Source organism: Nicotiana sylvestris, chromosome 1, assembly GCF_000393655.2.
Source record: "Nicotiana sylvestris chromosome 1, ASM39365v2, whole genome shotgun sequence".
NCBI lineage: Eukaryota > Viridiplantae > Streptophyta > Magnoliopsida > Solanales > Solanaceae > Nicotiana > Nicotiana sylvestris.
The window spans coordinates 128,062,894-128,085,349 of NC_091057.1; positions in this window are offsets into that span (position 1 = coordinate 128,062,894).

Here is a 22,456-nt window from a genome sequence, read left to right on the forward strand (position 1 = left end):
GGCCTTTGCCTTATATTTTGTATGATAATAAAGCAAATAAACTTAAGATGAGAAACAGGAAAGACAACGAGTTGCGGGTGGTACTTAGCTTGAAGGACATTACTTGTAACAAATAATACGGATATCTCACTCAAATTTCCATATTTTTGTTTTAACGCGATCTATATGATTTCCCCTCCAATTTAATCTCCATTTTATTGTCCATTGTGGCTAATGTAAGAGGTTTATTACTTCCTTTGTGTGTTTGCGAGTAAATATCCTGGTATTGCAATTGCCATGTTTATCTTGTTATTCCTCAAATTTGTCCCTGGATAGTTCTGAAATACCTTAAGTTTCAGCTTGTCGTTTGACAGTATATATAGTGACCCTGTTTCAGGGATTTGAGGAAACAACTGTAAAAGGTATCTTGATTGAGTCAATATTTTTCCTCTATATAATTCATAATAGAGGTGGGTGCACTTCAGCTATCCATTCTTAGGACCCTTGTAAGGAAGCCATTGTGACGGATGGTCGTTGAGCCATTAAAGAGACTGTCCAATCAAAGGTGTTTGAAGTTTGAGAAAAGACGTTCTTAGCAAGATGCAGAGTTTTTGAATCATTTCCTCTTTGTGAAGAGAAATATGCTTTCAGTCTCTCTCTGCTTCCCCATGTGTTGTTCCGTAGTCCGTGGAGGGTGGACGGGTTGGAAAAGTTGCATTCAGTATTATCCCAAGTTGCCTGTCACTGAATGTGAAAGCAGAAAGAATAAGATGCTCTAACATATAGATTGTGCAAGCATAAAGGTCTTTTGAATAGAACCTAGTTAGCAAAGATGCCTTAAATCAAATTCAGTATTAGATGCAATTGAGGCCTTATGTTCATTTTACTTCTACTTAAGTTTAGATCAATTGTCTTCTGTAGTGCGTATCAGCCATGTTAAATTTCTGTGCTTATAGCGCAATTTACTCACATGATTGATTCGCAATCTACTGCTCTTCATCTGGTGTTATACTATGTTTAGCTGTCCTTTCCTGTTTAACAATTTCCTTTGTGTTATAAACGAATTCCTAATCCACAGGTGCTGCCTGAGATCTGTATCCAGCCATCCATTTGCTTGATCACGAATTATAACGTTTAAATGGCCTGGCACAAGAGGAACACATACGAACCAGTCCATTTCTTGTTAGGATTCTTGGAGAATGAGTGAAGGCAAGGTGTAGGGTAAATAAAATAAGATGGTTGTGCTTTCTAACACGTTTGCTAGCTTTTATGCAAAATATGCACTCTTTGTCTTGTGTCCAGATATTCGGTTGTCATTTTCTCGCAGCAGAAAGCAGGTCATCAAGTCTAAGGGATCGTTTGATTGGTGGGATAAGGGATAATCATCCAAAATTAGGTGGAGGACTATTTTCTTCCGCTTTTGATTGAATTTCTTAATTCAGGTTTAGTTGACCTCACAATTGTGGTATTATTGTACCCCATATTGAGGGTAGGATACTAATCCCGTAATTAGTCAATCCCGAGATAAACATTAAAATAATAAAGATTTCCTTCTCCAAGACTCTTCCTCTATAGTCTTTTAAAAATGCCAAGGTTAACATTTAAAAGATAAAAATTTATCCCAATTAATCTAGTATATACAAACCTATGTTTATAGTTTATCCCGTGTATCCATTTTTAGTCCAATAAATCAAACATCTACCAATAAAAATATATCCACTAAATAATCTTATTATTATTTAATTTTTGTACTATAATCTTGTCATTATAATCCCGAGATAACTTATTCCCCAGCTAAACAATCCCTACGGGGTCGTTTGATACGCGGACTAAATTATCCCAGGATTATAATCCTGGAAATATAATCTCTAGACTAATTTATCCCACTTGGGAGGTGGGATAAAATAATAGTATCAAGTTTGATGAGAAAAGGTGGGATAAATTGGGATATTCAAAATTAAGTCTGAGACTGTTAGAATGAAGATGAACGAAGAAGAATCCATGAATTTGTTTGAAAGAAAACCCTAATCGAGTGTTCTAGAGAGAAGCAAAATATAGAAAATAAAATTTGTGTATATTGAATAATATTTCATATACAATTTAACCCTTATTAGTCTATTTATATTAAACAATAAAAAGAATGGCTATCTATTACATTTGTGGCTATATATACAATAACATTACAAAGCTTGTAAATCTGTCAAGTGCTTGGGCCTGGGTCTATTTCATCTTCAGATATGTTTGGGCATGTATGAGTTGGGCCTGTTAATCTAACATCCCCCCTCCCCCCCCCCCAAGCTGGAGGGTGAAAAAACTCCCAACTTGAATAAGAGAACCTGATGTTGAATGCCCGCTAGTAGTTTGGTAAAAATGTCTGCTAGTTGTGATGCAATAGGAATGTAATGCAAAGATATAAGGCCACCAGCAAGTTTTTCCCGGAAAAAATGACAGTCAAGCTCAATATGCTTGGTCCTCTCATAAGAAACAGGGTTTTTAGCAATGCTAATGGCTTACCTGTTATCACAGTACAAAGGAATTGGAGCAGAAATAGAAACTCTCAAGTCTGCCAACAGCCTAACAAGCCAAGTAAGCTCAGCAACAGTTTTTCTAAGAGCCCTGTATTTAGCTTCTGCAGAAGACAATGATATTGTAGGTTGTTTCTTTGACTTCCAAGGAACAAGATTGTCACGACCCAAACTGATGGGCCGGGACGGGTACCCGCTACCTTACTCAACTGAGTACTAACGTAACATATCTTTCTTAATACATCATCATATACACATACATACGGGCCTAATAGGCCAACATAATCCTTTATAAACTTAAAACATAGGCCGACAAGGTCGTACAATCTTTTATGTACACAACATATGTCTACAAGCCTCTAAGAATACATAAATGTCATAAGGGTCGGGACAGAGTCCCGCCATACCAAACAATACACTCTAAATCATACTAACCAAACGAGCAACTCCGAAGCAAATGGAGCGCACCAACATCTTTCGCTGAGCTGATAGCCTACTTGGAGGGCTCTCGACCTGTTTATCGGGACCTGCGAGCATGAAACGCAGCGTCCCCAGGCAAAAGGGACGTCAGTACGAATAATGTACCGAGTATGTAAGGTACATAAATAAATACATAGGAGACATGGAAGACATATGGAGTACATGACTCGACCCGTACGTCTGAATAACTTTGTAAATCATAAATTACTTTCAGCGTCATGCATATGCGTATGAATGTCATGTCGTGCATAGGTATATGTTTCATAACATCATCAGCCTCTAAGGGCATCCCATCATATCATATCGGCCACTGTGGGCAAAATCATCATCGTATACCAGCTGATCAGGTGGTGGTGCGTATATAACGTCATAACCTTTCCCATATCCCATATATATATATACATACATATATACGCGTATATAACGCCGTTTGAATACATACATATATATACGTATATAACGCCATTTGAATACATACCCATAAATGCGTATATAACGCCGTTTGAATCATATTTCAGCCACTGTGGGCAACATCATCATCATATACTAGCTGATCAGGTGGTGGTGCGTATATAACGCCATAACCTTTTCCCATATCCCATATACATATATTTATATATATACGCGTATATAACGCCATCTGGTCATGTGTCAGTGCACATGAATGCAGTGCATAAAAAGTATGTCAATAAAATTATTCGGAATGTCATAAGACCATCTTGCCTCTGAGTAATATCATAAAGTAAACTCTTTTCAACTTTCGTATTTTTCTAAGACCCATGAACAGATGATAAAATATTATGACACGTGGGAATTAAAAAATATAGATATTTCTATTACTTCTATGAGTAGAGTCACTTATGGAATTTGTGCATTTGTACGTTTCATTCATATCGTATGGATCATGCTAAAAGAAAGAAGGGATAGCCTTAACATACCTGTTCCTGAAATTATTCGAACAAATCTGCTTCTGCAAAATATGGACGAAATTCTGCTAAAGAAACCAAACCGATGTTCAGGGAATTTCAAAATTTTGGCTAAGGATTTTTGTTTGGACGAAATGAAATGAATTCTGTTCTTGCGTTCTTGGCTTCAACGACAGAATGCAAATGTTTGTTTTGCTAATTTGAAAATGCCTAACGCTTACTGCCCCTTTCAAAATGAATTAGGATAATCATTCAATTAGTAAGACTTAGGTTACTTTATGTCTTGGTGGCTTTGGCCACATGGCATTATAAGCCTTTACATTGCCACATGGCATGATGACTAATGAGTCATTTTTGTTATGGTGGCTTTTTGCCACATTTTAGATGGCATATTTTAGAAATTTTTATCCAGTTATTAGTTAATTGGGTAATATCTTGTTACCCGATAATTAATCGATTATCCGTATAATTCAAAAATTGCCCCAAATTACTTAAAATTTTATTTATTTTCAAAATACTTCATATATACTTTATATATTATACTACCGTGGTCATATGGTACCTCGCATGGTACTAGTTTATAATTATCGGGTATTATCGCTCAACCCGTATTTTATCCCAAGTTGGCCACTTTCAACGAAATTTATTTTCTTCGACTTGCTTCCCCTCTCACCTTCACGAATTTACTAATCACTTGTGAAATAGCATAATCCTTATAACCTCCAAATAATCTTTTACTTGGACTGATGTCAATTACGTTATGACAAATTTCACGTACAATACTTCAGGGTGCAACATCGTCGTAACTTTACTGGAAGTGTGACATCACCATAATGTAATACTGCGGAACGTGATATCGACATAATATTGCGGGGCATAACAAAGATTGCCCCCAAGAGTGACATAATAACTAGTCACAGACTTCCTAGAAGAAGGATACACTGCCTAGTCAGAGTTTGAATAAGCAATGACTGAAAAATTCTGATTGTTGTTAAGAAGAATTCCTCTAGCGGGATCCGTAACCAAATACCTCAAAACATGGAGGTCTGCTTGCATATGAGTAGTTATAAGAGCATTAAGGAACTGAATTAGGTGTTGAACAGATAAAGAGATATCGGGCCTTGTATGTTGAAGAAAGTTTAGCTTATCTATGAGCCTTATATAAGGGGAAGCATCAGGCAATGGATCACCAGAAGTAGGAGTGAGCTTAATAGACATATCCAATGGTGTAACAATAGGAGAAGCAGACACACAATAAAACTCAGTAAGAAGTTCCTTGAGATACTTGTGTTGATTGATCAACAATCCTTGGGGCAGATGAGAAACCTCAAGTCCTAGAAAATAGTGAATAGAACCCAAATCCTTTATCTTGAATTGGTTTTCTAAAAATGATTTGATAGAGTCCAATTCAGGGGTATCATTGTTAACCAACAATATATCATCCACATAAATAGTAATAAATACAGTGGAAGAGGGAGTGATTTTAGAGAATAATGAGTAGTCATTAAGGCTGGAGGAATATCCCATTGAAGCGAGAGCATTAGACAATTTAGCAAACTATTGTCTTGATGCATGTTTGAGACCATACAATGACTTCTTGAGTTTGCATACCAAAGGAGGACCAGAATAAGAAGAAGAGACAGTGAGGCCAAGAGGAGCTTTCATGTACACCTCCTCATAAAGGTCCACATGCAAAAATACATTATTTACATCAAACTGGTATATAGACCAAGAGAATTTGGCAGCCAAAGCAAGCAAGCATTTAATAGTAGTGAACTTGACCACTAGGGAGAATGTTTCAAAATAATCAACACTAGCCTGTTAGTATTCCCCCTAATGACCAATCTGGCTTTGTATTTCTCAATGCTACCATCAGATCTTTGCTTAATTTTATACACCCATTTGTAAGGAATGGACTTCTTGCCAGGTGGTAAAGGATTAATATCCCAAGTTTGATTAGATTTCAAGCCCTGGAATTCTTTCAACATTGACTTTTGCCAAGTAGGATTAGAGGCAGCTTGATGGTAAAAGGAAGGTTCAAGTAAAGTGGTAGGTGAAGTAGACTGAGATAAAGAGGAAGAATTGGTAGGAGAAGTGGGAGGTACAACATAGCAAATATAGTCCTGTCACGACCCTAAGCCCAAACCCGGTCGTGATTGCGCCTCTCATGAAGACAAGGTCAACCGACACAATACCCAATTAAATTAATAGATAATGATTCACAATTAAGCCATTAATAATGATAAATCCCATAATATAGTGAAATATATCAATTGCGAAAAATCAAACACAGCCCAACATCAGGGTGTTACCAGTCATGAGTATCTAACATAGTCTGAGAGTACGAAAGAGTTTATACAATCTATTACATAACTAGAACAAGGGAAATAAAATAGAAGGAAGAAACACTGGGCTGCGAACGCCGAGCAGCTACCTAGTGGACTCCAAATAGCCTGCTGAGCAATCAACCCTCACTGGCGGGACCTAAAGCTCCCGAATCTGCATACAGGGTGCAGGGAGTAAAGTGAGTACTCTAACTCAGTGAGTAATAATAATAAATGAAGGCGGAGCGATAAGAAAAACACAACCACGTGCTATAATGAAGTAGTGTAAAATCAATAAAAGGCAATGAAACAGTGAGATCTTATAAAAATACCTTAGTTCAGAATAAGCTTATTTAAAACACATTTTTAACAGTTAAACACGTAAATGAAAAGCAACTAGAAAGATAAACATAAAAAATCCGCCCCTCGGGCACAATGTCGACAGAATCAGCTCCTTGGGCAATAACAATAGAACATCACCAGCCCTTAGGGCTATATCTTATATCACAATGGGTACCCGCGCTCACTGGGGGTGTACAAACTCCGGGAGAGGCCCTTTACGGCCTAAGCGCAATATCATGCCATCTCGTTGCATAATCAATAGGCTCTCGGCCTCATATCAAGCCACCTCGTGGCGTACAACTCAGGCCCTCGGCCTCATAATCATAATCAATACAACTCTACTGCGGCGTGAATCTCAATCCCATAATAATCCTCACAACACAGGCCCTCGGCCCTACTCAGTCAGAAATCTCTAAAAGCCACTCGGGCACAGTAAAACATGATGCTCAGCCCAAAATATCATTTAAAGTGTTAAAACAGAGCGAACATGGCTGAGTTATGAAAACAGTATAATATAGCATGACTGAGTACGGATATAAAATCAAAAATAGTGAGGAAATAGCAGTAAAAATCTCCTAAGGGTCCAAATAATTGGCACGATGCCCAAATATGGCTTTCAGCCTAAAATATGATGATAGCAAACAGTTTTCAATCAAATACACGGTAAAATAGTCATTCGGGATGGACTAAGTCACAATCCCCAATGGTGCACGGCCCCACACTCGTCATCTAGCGTGTGTGTCACCTTAATGTAGCACAACGATGTGAAATCCGGGGTTTCATACCCTCAGGACAATATTTACAATCATTACTCACCTCTATCCAGTCCAAACTCTAGCCAGCGATGCCCTTGCCTCTCAGATTGGCCTCCGGATGCTCCAAATCTAACCAAAATCAGTGCAAAACCGTTAAAATATGCTAAGGGAACAAAGCTCACTCGAAAGAAATCAAATTACAACATAAATCCAAAAATTGGCCAAACCCGACCCCCGGGCCCACGTCTCGGATTCTGATAAAAATTACATCAACAGACTCCTTATCACTCACCGAGTTCATTCATATCAAAATCATCAAAATCCAACCACAAATGATCCCTCAAATCCCTAATTTTAGGTCTCCAATTACAAGCCCTAGTTCTTCAATATTAGGCTTAAATTCCATGATTAATTAGGTGGAAAACACATTAGGATTGAGTATTAAGTCCATAAATCTTACCTCCAAGTGTTTCCCTTTGATTTCCTCTTCAATTCTTCCCAAAAAGCTCCAAAATCGCTCAAAAATAGTAAAAGTTAGACCCAAAATCGCGGACAATGGCTATTTAAACATTCTGCCCAGGCATTCAAATCCTTCTTCGCGAACGCGGTCAACCCCTCACGTTTGCGAAGCACAAACTTAGGTTGACCAGAATTTCCTCTTATGCGAATGCGACGACCCCCTCGTGAACGCAATGACTCAGCAGCTCAAACCATCGCGAATGCGTCTGCTCTCTCGCGAACGCGATGCTTCCTGACTCCAACCCTTCGCCAACTCGGGACCTCCCTCGCTAATGTGAAGGCAAAATCTACAGACTCACATCTCAACCCTTCGCGAACGCGAGGGTCCACTCGCGAACGTGAAGGCCAACAATCTGCAACACTCAACATCAGATTTCTGCAATTTTTCACAACTTTAAATGGTCCGTTTAACCACCTGAAACTCACCCGAGGCCCTTGGGACCTCAATCAAACATGCCAACATATCCCGTAACATCATTAAACTTGTTTCAACTTTTAGAACACTCAAAACAACATCAAAACACCAAATTCACATCGGATTCAAGCCTAAAAATTCTAAAATCTTCTAAATTCCACTTCCGATCAAAAAGTCTATCAAACCATGTCCGAATGACCTGAAATTTTTCGTGCACATCCCAAATGACATAACGGTCCTATTGCAACTCCCGGAATTCCATTCTGACCCCTATATCAAAATCTCACCTATCAACTAGAAAACGCCAAAATTCCAATTTCGCTAATTCAAGCCTAAATCTACTTCGGATTTCCAAAACATATTCTGATCACACTCCTAAGTCCCAATTACCTCCTGAAGCTATCCGAACCATCAGAACTCACACCCGATCCCTTTAACACATAAGTCAATATCCAGTTGACTTTTCTAACTTAAGCTTACTCAAAAGAGACTAAGTGTCTCAAACTTTACCAAAACCTCTCTAAATCCGAGCCAACCAACCCGATAACACAAAATACAACTGAACACGATAATAAGAAGTAGAAATGGGGGAAATGGAGCGGTAACTCATAAAATAACCGGTCGGGTCGTTACAAGTCCTTAAGGTGGTTATGAGTGATTGTATACCTAGAGGATTTTCTCAAAGGAAGAGAAGAAGAAGGAGCAGAAGGAGGAATTTGTGTGTGGTCTGTAATATTGGGTGAAGGAACAGAACCAGGTTCAGGAGAAGGAATAGAAGGATGAAAGGGTGAAGAAGGAGCAGTAGCATGATCAGAAGAATGAAAAGGTGAAGAAGGGGTATGAGCAGGATCAAAAGAGTGAAATGTTGAAGAGATAGAAGTATGAACACTATTAGTAGTGATGTGATTAGAAAAGGAGGAAGTAGAAGAAGGAAAGAAACCACAAGGTGTAGAAGTAGATGGGAAGATATGTTCAACAAATATGACGTCCCTGGAATAGAATATGGACTTAGTTCCTAAATTTAGCAACTTGTAACCCTTTTTATTAAAACCATAACCTAGAAACGCAGAAGGAATAACTCTAGATTGGAGTTTATCCCTGGAAGGATGGGGAACAGTTGCATATGCTAGGCATCCAAATGATCTGAGGTGATCATACTTAGGAGGATGAGTAAGTAATACTTCATATGGTGTTTTGTTAGAAAGAACAGTAGAGGGAAATTTGTTGATGAGGTAAGTTGCAGAAAAGACACACTCCCCCAATATTTGGTAGGTAATTTGGATTGAAAAAGAAGTGCCCTAGCAGTCTCTAACAAATGTTTATGCTTCATTTCTACTATTTTATTTTGTTGAGGAGTGTGTGTGTAGCACCCCGAAAAATTTCGAAGCACTTAAGTGTTATTAAGAAAATTGATGTGTGCTAATCATATTATTTCGTGTGCAGACGAGGACTATTAATATGATGGATACTAATTGGATATGATAATATAATAATAAGTGTACGAGGTATATTATAAGTGATGTGGGGTCTAAGGATAGTCCTAAGTTCAAGTCAAGTTGGAAATTACATGATAGACTAAAATTCCAAATAAGTACGCACATGACCTAACTTTGGATGGGCATATCTAGATATATATACATAAGGAGTTATGTAGATTAAAACCTATCAAATGAAAGGACATTGATACTAGTTTCTAACGCTTCAAACCGTTTGTCATTTGGACATTCCTACAAAAAGTTATGACCAAATTATCAAAGGTTGGCGGAGGAGTCTGCGGATGCGAAGCATCCGGGGCCACATCCAAAAGAATGGCTGGCAGTGAAGTACTTCCATATCATCCAAGGCCGCGTCCGAAACCCATAAATATGGGCCTATAATACCAAGTCGGGGAAGAGAGTATTTTGCGTATTGGGGGTTATGGTTCTTGAGATGAAGGGGCAATTTTAGGCTCAAATCAAGTCCAATCGACCAAAGTAAGTTGTTAATGTTGTTCTAGGTTGATTCTTACTCAATAAACATAAGTTCTAACATCATTCTTACATCCAAATACTAGATTTCATCATCAAATCCTCAAGAACACTAAAATTACCAAAGTTATAACTTTTTAAGATTGAGCTACTAGATGTAATTTTAATGCTTCAAACTCGTTTATTATGAGTAGTTAGAAGTATTTGAAGCATTTGTTACAAGTTTTAATGGTTGAAAGATTGGATTATAAAACTCTAGTCCGTGGCATGAATAGAACTTTTGAGAAAATAAGAGAGAATGAATGGTAATCTTGGCGATGAAATTTATGAATACAATGAACCCATGGAATTATTTGTTAGCAAATGATGGAAGTGGTCAACTAAGTAATCACCCGAATTGTATATTTTGCAAGTGTTGATTATGGAAGAGGATGAATAGTAACTTGGTGGCAATGGACAATTGATGTAGTATCATTAACGACTTCAAATGGGTATTAAAATATAAAAATAAAGTTGAATGGTCTAACTTGTAAATCTATTTAGCGATTTGAGTTGTTGGAAGCTTGTAGCCAACTTATAAGCCATATATGGAAGTTGATTAATATCTTAGGTCATATTTTAATATAATTAGGATATCGAATTGTAGATATCGACACGTTGGTGATGTTGAGCATTTTAATCAACGTTGGGATGATGGAGGAGGATTGAAAGCTTGTGAATGTTAATAAAGCAAAAGCGAGGTAAGTTGATTAAAACTTACTCTTCTTGAGGGATTTTCTTTAAAAGCATGTTTCGAGTTAATACTTAAGTTGTTTCAAATGTGCTTTCGTGCTTGTTGGGATAAACAAGTACGAATGTCTCCATATACGAGAATATTATGTTGCATATGTAGTGTCATGCCGTTTTATAAAATTTTATTTTAAATCTTGTTGGCAAAATGACACTAAAGGTAAATGTTATAAGTTTTTATCAAAACTTACATATTGACAAGAGTATACATATTTGAGTCCTACAGATAAGTTTTCATGGAAAGTATTTCTTTTGGAAATTGACGAATAAAATAACACTTGTGGTATCTTTTAAAGATTGATGTTAAATTGCTAAAGGCTTTAGCATGTAAAAGGTATTTATTTTATTTTTCGTTCAAATAATTTAGATTTTTTTGTAAATGTTATAAGTTGATAAAAATAGATCCTTTGAAGCTACTATGCTATGAATCTATTTTTGAAGTATTAAATGTGTTGGGAGTTACTTGTGTTCACCGAGATTGACTTCGGATATACTGTGTTCGTTGTCATGAAACTACACGTACCGGTGTAGGCGTAGATGGCCACTTTGTGGTATAGACTATGGCAGAGTGCTCTCCCTCGAGAGAGTACTATTTTGTGCTATTATTAGCATGGCTGAGTCGATTCGTACAGTACTACGATAAGACGACCTGAGCAAATAGGGTACATGATACTTGCCGCTAGGTACATAACCTAGTTGACCTTCTTATGTCGGTGATGGTATAGTACTCCCAGTGAAAGGTAAGGATGATTTTCTTATGCTTAGGCCTAAAGAGCCGAAAATGATTTCAATGACTTAAAGAAAATAAAATAATTTTGTATGATTTTATCCAAAATCTTGAATTGGTGTAAGTGACAAGGGTCATGAATTGATAGAATTTCTTATTGTTTTATTTCAAATATTGGTGCATTATTTTTTTAAAGTTTGAGAGTCTATGACACTTATTGAGTACCGATATGGTGTACTCAGCCTTTACGGGCCCCCCTCCAGAGCCCTCCTTACTTTACATATTTCAGGATGAGTATGATACGTGGCATGCGGGCAAGACTAGGATGACTCTCTTCCTGAAGTATATGGTGAGGCACCACTCCTATTTTGTGGTAGCTATCTGTCATGACCCAAAAACCGACCCGGTCATGATGGCGCCTATCGTGAAACTAGACCAGCCGACATAACTTCCGAATCTACCATTTTTCAATAAAAGTTATTTTTATACTGTTTATTAATCAATAATCTCATGATGTAAGTTTAAATGAATAATGCAGAATAAATACACAAGCCCGACATCGGGGTGTCACTAGTCATGAGCATCTACTACAACTGTCCAACAACATTAAGACCAAAGAGGGAGAAAAGCAGGGCTACGATCGCTAGACACATACCTTGCTAACTCCGATGAACCTGCCACCGAGCTCAGAAATACCTGAATCTTCACACATGGTGCATGGAGTAATGTGAGTTCGCCAACTCAGTAAGTAATAAAAGTAAATAAAGATTGAGCAGTAAGAAATCACATAAACCATGTCATAGCACCATAGTGGGTACAACATGTTTCCAAAACAGGATACAAATCAAATCATCTCTTTCAACTCCCATTTTCGGGGGAAAACCCTTTGAAAAATGTCATTCTAACAGTTTCAGTAGAGGTTCGATGTAATTTATAGTGAAAGTGATGAAAATCATAATCGCCCCCTCAGGCAAAAACATAGTTTGTATACAGCCCCTCGGCAAAAAGAAATTATAACCATTTCATAACTTAAAATCTTGAAGGAAGTAACAAAGCCAGATCAGTGACTAAATTCTGAATGCCTCGTAAAAACTTCTGTTAAAATGAAAGTTATTTAAAGCATTTTTTTAACATTTTCAATAGAGGCTCCGTCTAAAGATGAGTGAAAGCAGTAATTTAATCAACATATTTAACAGAAACCCACTTAAAGGAGGAGTGAAAAATAGTAAGTTCATAAAAAGTTCCTTCAGGCAAATCATCACTCGTATATGTGTATATATAGCCCCTCGGGCAAGCCACTGAGTCACTCATGACTCAACTCTCAGCAATTCACGCTCACACTCAGCACTCATGCTCAATAGGTACCATATAATAACTGTTGTGGCGTGCAGCCTGATCCATATATCGCTGTGGCGTGCAGCTCGATCCATATATATAGTTGAATGTGCTCACTGGGGGTGTGCAGACTCCGGAGGGGCTCCTACAGCCCAAGCGCTATATCATTGCGGCGTGAAGCCCGATCCACCATATCGTTGTGGCGTACAGCCCGATCCATATATCGATGCGGCGTGCAGCCCGATCCATAAATATATAATCCTAACAACCAGGCCATTGGCATCTCTTAGTCATTAACCTCACAATCAGACCCTCGGTCTATCTCAGTCATCAACCTCACAATCAGGCCTTCGGTCTTTCTTAGCCATCAACCTCACAAGCTACTCGGACTATTAGTAAAACAGGGTATTCAGCTCAAATATCATTTATAGTGTCAAAATTGAGTAAATAAGGCTGAGTTAGAAAATCACTAAAATACAGCATGACTACGTACAATTATTAAGTCAAAATAGTGAGACAAGTGGTAAAAGCCCATAAGGGTCCAAACAGTTGGCGCGAGGCCCAAACATGGCATTTTGCCCAAAACATAGCAATACTTTTCAAAACACAATGGTATCAAAAAGTTTTCAATCAAATACGCGACTTAACAGTCATACGTGACGGCCCAAGTCACAATCCCCAACGGTGCACGATTCCACGCTCGTCATCTAGCGTGTCATCACCTTAAAGTAGCACAACAATGTGAAATTCGAGGTTTCATACCCTCATGACAGCATTTACAATCATTACTTACCTCAAACCGGATGAAATACTACTCTGCGACACCTTTGACTCTCTCCTCGGCCTCAACTCACGTCGAATCCACCCAAAATCAGATTCATAACATTAGAATATGCTAAGGGAACAAAGCCCACTCGAAAATATCCAATTTACATCAAAGATCCCGAAATTGGCCAAACTCGACCCCCGGGCCCACGTCTCAAAATTCGATAAAAATCACATCAATACAATCCTCATCCTCCCACGAGTCTATACATACCAAGAATAACAAAATCGGATCTCAAATAGCCCCTCAAATCCCCAATTCAACTCTCCAATTTTCTTCCAATTTTTATTCCAAATTCCCAAATTAAATGATAAAAATTAAGACAAAATCATGGTATTTAACCAAATTTGTGTGAAGAACACTTATCCCAATCACTCCTCTGAAAATCCCCTCCAAAATCGTCTTCTCTCGAGCTCCACAGCTCCAAAAATGCAAAAATAGACGAAATCCTCGAAATAGAGTACTTATAAGACTGCCCAGGCTTCCTCTTTCGCGAACGCGGGATGACAATCGCGTCCGCGATGAAGAAAAATATCAGCTCCCAAAGTGCTCTATGTGTTCGCGGCACAAGCCTCGCGAACGCGATACCTACTGGAGATATAACTACGCGAACGCGACCACCAAAGTGCGAACGCGAAGAACACATCATCAATATATCGCTAACGCGACACCCAAAGCGCGAACGCGAAGAACATAATTCACCACCTCGAGAACACTCTTCGCAAATAGGAGTCCATGACCGCGAACACGATGAACAAAAATCTCTTCAACAAAAACCAGCAAAACTGCCAAGTCCAAAGTCCAAAAATTGATCCGTTTACCACCCGAAACTCACTCGAGGCCCTCGGGACCTCAAACAAACATGCCAACATATCCCATATCGTCGAAACACCTGTAGAAACCTAGTGCATCATAAGTACCCAAGAACCGATCATATTTGTTACCTTGTCGATCCAACCTACTACTAAGTTGTCCTAATTCTTTGAGTTCCTTCCGAATTACCTTCACCTTCCTGATACTGATATGTAGAATTCATAATAATATAGAAATACCACGAGTCTTGACACCCTCCAATGCAAACCTTATATCTAGATGAATATACAACTAGAAAATCTCCAATTATTACATGTAACATCTTGAACTCATTAGAACCATTCTTGAGAGTCATCCACTCTACTCAAACTGTAATTAGACCGATCAAACGGACCAGACGACCTGTGCTCCAATAGCACCCCAACATCACAGAATGTAACCTCACTTCAATGCAACCAAGCAACTTTCTGTCCCATGCACCGTACATCCTTTACCAATAACAACTTAAGTCATTCTATGATTCTCATACACCTATAAATATAGCATAACCTTTATTGAAATTTCCTTTACTTGAGCCATCCTCGGTCTTAACCTTTGTAAGCCATCACTGATTCACCAGTATGTCCCAAACTGGAACCATCATATCACATAACCGTGCAATCAACTGATCAATAGCAGACTCCCTCACTTGGCTCAAAGTCATAGATCAAAACACACCATAACTCATAATGCACATACTCTATTACTGCCATAATACCATAGTGAGATTAAACCCAATCCTTCATAAGCTCATGAAACACAGACCATTTAGTACTTCAAATCATTTGCAAAACTCGCGTTCACCCTTGTAACGATCAAGACAACTTTTATACATGATCTAAACTCAAACTGCAACTCGCATACTTTCACTGATAAAAGAGGACTCACAACAACTATCATAGGGACCACGCAACTTCAGAACACTCTGCATAAGATAATCCACTTGTTTAGCCTCAAAATGGCATCCCTCTATATTATTCCATAATCATAACTATTACCCGGTCACTTACCCTTCCTAAGTCTGAACTCATATCACGACATGAAATTTACTCCATTTCCCAACTAGACAACATGAAAAAAAGATCCTTCATCATGCCTACAACTCGGGCTATACATTAACTCATGATGAAAATCAAGCACTGGATAGTTCTTACTACCCCCAAGCAGACCCTTCTCGCCTCATTCAAATCATACGAACACATCTCACAGTCATATCACACCCATCACGTAACTATACAATCACCACTTCCTTTAATAGGGACACTATCGAACATACAAATCCAAAAGCACGTGCTCACACAATCAATGCCTCAATGCTCAAGCTATAGGCAAAACTTGGCCTCAAGTTCTCCAAACTAGCCCAACATCAACATATAGAGATCACATCTCGCCCCTCGATCAGAGAATCACAAGCCATCGATGCATATCTGATACTGAGCGCTCATGCGCGCATACGAACGCGTGGAAGGAATTTCAAGAGTTACATTTCAAGCTGAATCAAGGATGCACGACAAGAATTCAAGAATGCAAAATTTTTCCCAAAGGTTCTGCAGCCTCTCGAAGATAAGCACAGACGTCTCCGTACCGATCCACAAGACTCTACTAAACCCGCTCATGACTCATGAGACCTATGTAACCTAGGCTCTGATACCAACTTATCACGACCCAAAAACCGACCCGATCGTGATGGCGCCTATAGTGAAACTAGGCCAGCCGACACAACTCCCGAATCTACCATTTTTCAATAAAAGTTATTTTTATAACATTTACTAATCAATAATCTCGTGATATAAGTTTAAATGAATAGTGCGGAATAAATACACAAGCCCGACATCAAGGCGTTACTAGTCATCAACATCTACTACAACTGTCCAACAACATCAAGACCAATATGGACGGGAAAATCACAAGAATACATAATGAAGAATAAGGAGGGAGAAAAGAAGGGTTGCGATCACTAGGCAGCTACCTTGCTAACTTCGATGAACATGCCACTGAGCTCAGAAATACCTGAATCTGCACACATGGTGCAGGGAGTAATGTGAGTATGCCAACTTAGTAAGTAATAAAAGTAAATAAAGAGTGAGCAGTAAGAAATCACGTAAACCATGTCATAGCACCATAGTGGGTACAACATGTTTCCAAAACAGGATACAAATCAAATCATCTCGTTCAACTCCCATTTTCGGGGGAAAACCCTTTGAAAAATGTCATTCTAACAGTTTCAGTAGAGGTTCGATGTAATTTATAGTGAAAGTGATGAAAATCATAATCGCCCCCTCGGGCAAAAACATAGTTTGTATACAGCCCCTCGGCAAAAAGAAATTATAACCATTTCATAACTTAAAATCTTGAAGGAAGCAACAAAGCCAGATCAATGACTAAATTCTGAATGCCTCGTAAAAACTTCAGTTTAAATGAAAGTTATTTAAAGCATTGGTTTAACATTTTCAATAGAGGCTCTGTCTAAAGATGAGAGAAAGCAGTAATTTAATCAACATATTCAACAGAAACCCACTTAAAGGAGGAGTGAAAAATAGTAAGTTCATAAACAGGCCCCTCAAGCAAAGCATCACTCCTATATGTCTATATATATAGCCCCTCGGGCAAGCCACTCAGTCACTCATAACTCAACTCTCAGTAATCCACGCTCACACTCAGCACTCACGCTCAATAGGTACCATATAATAACCGTTGCGGCGTGCAGCCCGATCCATATATATAGTCGACTATGCTCATTGGGGGTGTGCAGACTCCGGAGGGGCTCCTACAACCCAAGCGCTATATCGCTGCGGCGTGCATCCCGATCCATATATATATATATATATATATATATATATATATATGGCATGCAACCCGATCCATAAATATACAATCCTCACAAGCAGGCCCTCAGCTTCTCTCAGTCATTAATCTCACAATTAGACCCTCGGTCTATCTCAGTCATCAACCTCACAATCAGGCCTTCGGCCTCTCTCAGCCATCAACCTCACAAGCCATTCGGACTATCAGTAAAATAGGTGTTCAGCTCAAATATCATTTATAGTGTCAAAATTGAGTAAATAAGGCTGAGTTAGGAAATCACTAATATACAGCATGACTGAGTACAATTATTAAGTCAAAATAGTGAGGAAAAGTGGTAAAAGTCCCATAAGGGTCCAAACAGTTGGCACGAGGCCCAAACATGGCATTCCGCCCAAAACATAGCAATACTTTTCAATTCACAATGATATCAAACAGTTTTCAATTAAATATGCGACTTAACAGTCGTACGAGACAGACCAAGTCACAATCCCCAACGGTGCACGACTTCACACTCATCATCTAGCGTGTGCATCACCTCAAAGTAGCACAACAATGTGAAATCCGGGGTTTCATACCCTTAGGATAGCATTTACAATCATTACTTACCTCAAACCGGATGAAATACTACTCTGTAATGCCTTTTCCTCTTGCCTCGGCCTCAACTCGCATCGAATCTACCCAATATAAGAATCATAACATTATAATATGCTAAGGGAACAAAGCATACTCGAAAATATTCAATTTACATCAAAGATCCCGAAATTGGCCAAACCCGACCCCTGGGCCCATGTCTCGGAATCCGAAAAAAATTACATCAATAGAATCATCATCCTCGCACGAGTCTATACATATCAAGAACATTAAAATCGGACTTCAAATGGCCCCTCAAATCCCTAATTCAACTCTCCAATTTTCTTCCAATTTTTATTCCAAATTCTCAAATTAAATGATAAAAATTATGACAAAATCATGGTATTTAACCAAATTTGGGTGAAGAACACTTAACCCAATCACTCCTCTGAAAATTCCCTCCAAAATCATCTTCTCCCGAGTTCCATAGTTCCAAATATGCAAAAATGGCCGAAATCCTCGAAATAGAGTACTTTATAAGACTACCCAGGCTTCCTCTTTCGCAAACGCGGGACAACTATCACGTCCGCGATGAAGAAAAATATCGGCTCCCAAAATGCTCTACACGTTCGCGGCACAAGCCTCATGAACACGATACCTACTGGAGATATAACTACGCGAACACGACCACCAAAGCGTTAATGTGAAGAACACATCATCAATACATCGCGAACGCGACACCCAAAGCACGAACGCGAAGAACATAATTCACCACCTCGAGAACACTCTTCGCAAATGGGAGTCCCTGACTGCGAACGCGATGAACAAAAATCTCTGCAACAAAAACCAGCAAAACTGCCAAGTCCAAAGTCCAAAAATTGATCCGTTTACTACCCGAAACTCACCCGAGGCCCTCGGGACCTCAACCAAACATGCCAACATATCCCATATCGTCATTCAAACTTGTTCCAACCTTTGAAACGCTCAAAACAACATCAAAACATCAAATCATCATCAGATTCAAGCCTAAGAATCCCAAAAACTTCGGAGTTCCGAATTCAATCAAAAAGTCTATCAAACCCCGTCCGAATGACCTGGAATTTTGCATGCACATTACAAATGATACAATGGACCTACTCCAACTTCCGAAATTCTATTCCGACCCCGATATCAAATCTCGCCTATCAACTGGAAAATGCCAAAATCTCAATTTCGCCAATTCAAGCCTAACCTTCCGCGGACCTCCAAAATACATTTCGATCACGCTCCTAAGTCCCAAATAACCTAACGGAGCTATCCAAATCATAAAAATTCCAATCCAAGGTCATATACTAACAAGACAAAACTTAGTCAAACCTTTCAACTTTTTAAGCTTCAAACTGAGAACTGTTCTTCCAACTTCATTCTGATTACCCTAAAAACCACAACCAACGATTTACATAAGTCATAATACATCACACGGGACTAGTCGTGCCCGAGATTTGGTGAGCAAAAATGCAAAAGCTCAAAACGATCGGTTAGGTCATTTCTCTATCATATTTTTTTTCTTAATTTATGCGAGTCGAGTATTGGCCCAAGTGCTTAATTCCATTCTTTGGTATATAGGCTCCATAGATAGTTGTGAAAGGTTTTAGTAACGGGGTTGTACACTACATACATGAAAATATAATTATTCTACTTAGTCTCTTTGTTACTATCATGAAAGGTGTTATGTGTTATTTTGAATTAAAAAATATTTTATCATTTAACTTGAAAATGTATATGATTTTCAAGGCGGTTAAGGGTCTGGTTTGCCTTCTACTATCATTAATAGGCCTTATTTATTCTCCGTTTGAGTTTATTATCAAAAATATCCTTGTCGTTATTCATTAGTTGCACATTTATCCCTTACTTGTTAATAACACCCTCCCAAATTTTTAAGGAGCACGTGGCATCCTCTTATTGGACCAACTGACATGCCCCAAATTTTAATTAAAACTAGCCCGACCCAACCAATTAAGGTAGACCCATTGATACAATTTAGTCTATTTTCCCATCGCTATTTTCATCTCCCTCAGAAAGAAAAGACCTAGGGTTCCTCGCACCATTACAATCAATTCCTTACACATGCTTTCTTCTACAACCGCAGTTAAAGGTAATTGCTTTCTTCGAGTAACTGTTTGTTTAAGCTGTTAAATGTATTTTTCTTGCTTAAATTTGCCGCAAATTAGTCACATTTAGGGATTTCGTTCTTTAATGTTGTTATGATTTTGAGTATGAGCTTAAATATTTAAAGTTGACTGTTGGTTGTGTTGTTTATGAGTGGATTTTGTTTACATGGGTTGTTTAGGTGGTTTTTCCGTTAGGGTTTATTCGAGATAGATTTGTTTTTGGTTTTTTTGTGTAGTTTGTGGTCCATGTGATTTTGGCCTTTTTGTTTGTTTAATGAAAAAATTGGTGGCAGAATTGAGATTGTGGGGTCTTAAGTTTGGGTTTAGGGTATTTTTTGTCTGTGTATGGTTGTTCATCCCCCCAACTGAATATTTTAAAGCTAGTGGGACTTCACTTTCTTATTGTATGTGGTCCTGTTGTTACATATTTTTTTGTATTTCTGGTTCCCCATGTTTGTCTTTCTTTGTGGTCCATTAATTTATTGTTTGATAATATTTTCTTTATTGTTTAACATTTATTTTTTAGAGCTTTCAGTTTAACCTTTTTTAAACATTTTCTTTATGCGGTCCAAAATAGATTTTCTTTATTGTTTAACATGTATAACAGTTTTGTTGCCATATCCATTGCACATTATTGTTCATTCTAATTTGTTTTCTTAACTTTTCAGGATATTAAAGATGACTTTGGTGGACATAATGTTCCATCATAGGGGGGATTGGATCATAAAACCCCATATGTTATATTTAAAGAAGCTTGTTCACTCTTTTGAAGGTTATGACTCTAACCTTCTTTCCTTTACTGATCTAGTAAATGAGTACACCGAGGAATTGATGTATTTATATGTTCAACAACTAATTGTAAATGGACCTTCTGGTAACTATTATGAAGTAGTTGATGATTTTGGGATAAGGCATTTACTGTCTTTAATATCTGATGAGTTTAAGTGTCTTAACTTCTATGTAGTAGATAAATGTGAATTATCTATGAATGTTCCTAATACTGTCCATTATTCTTATTCGCATCCATCAATAAATGAAGTTGATACAGATTGTAGTGAGGTTGAGTGTGAGAATGAAAGTGACAATGACAGTGAAGGTGATAAGGTAGGGTATGATTCTGAGGAATTACAATCAATTGCATGTCAAAAAATAGAGAAATTGATGTTAGACTACAAAATTACAAGGAATTGTATAAGGGTATGAGCTTCAAGGACATACCCGAAGCAAGAAAATGTATTAACTTCTATGCACTGGCAAACAAAAAGGATTTAAAGCAAGAAAAAAGGATTTAATACAAATGTCAGTTATGGAAAGTGTAAGAGGGCAAAAATACTAATTTTAGAGAAACTAGAAAGCGGTTTTACAGATGGCTACAATAAAATTGAGGCATATGCCAATGAACTTAGAGAAATAATCCAGGGAGTGATGTGATTATTAACTTGTCAAAGGGTGCACTTGCTCAAGGTGTTAGAAGATTCTTGAGAATGTATATTTGCTTCCATGCTCTTAAGATGGGTTTTAAGGAAGATTTGTGTCACGACCTCGGTTCGCCCTCCGTGAACCATCGTGACGGCACCTAGTCTCTACGACCAGGTAAGCCTAAAATGTGGAAGATAAACCAAATTGCGAAAGAAAATAATTTAAAATAGAAATAGAGTAATAAAACAGTGTTTAGAAGTGCCGCTCGAAATACACAATATTAACTCTTAAAACCAATACATTTTCCCAAAAACCGGAAACCCATGAATCACAAGTTAAGAGATACATAAGAAGCTCTAACTCCAGAAATGTCTAACCAAAAGGGGAATACTAAAGGGCTATACTATTATAGAAAGATAGAAAGGGACTCCTCGGTCTGCGGACGCGGCAGATATACCTCGAAGTCTCTACAGAAGCGCATCGCCTCAAGGATGATAAGACAGAGTGAAAGTACCTGGATATGCACATGAAAAACATGCGAAGAAGGGGCATGAGTACACCACAGCGGTACTCAGTAACTGCCAAGCCTAACCTCAGTCGGGTAGTGACGAGGAAGGTTAGGGCCCTGCTGAGGTTACATAAAATATAAGGTCTAACAATGTATAATAAGACAACATAATTAAGTGCAACAGTAAGAAATAACATAGAATAGAAAGAATAACAGCAACTAGAAGAGAGACAAAATAATCAC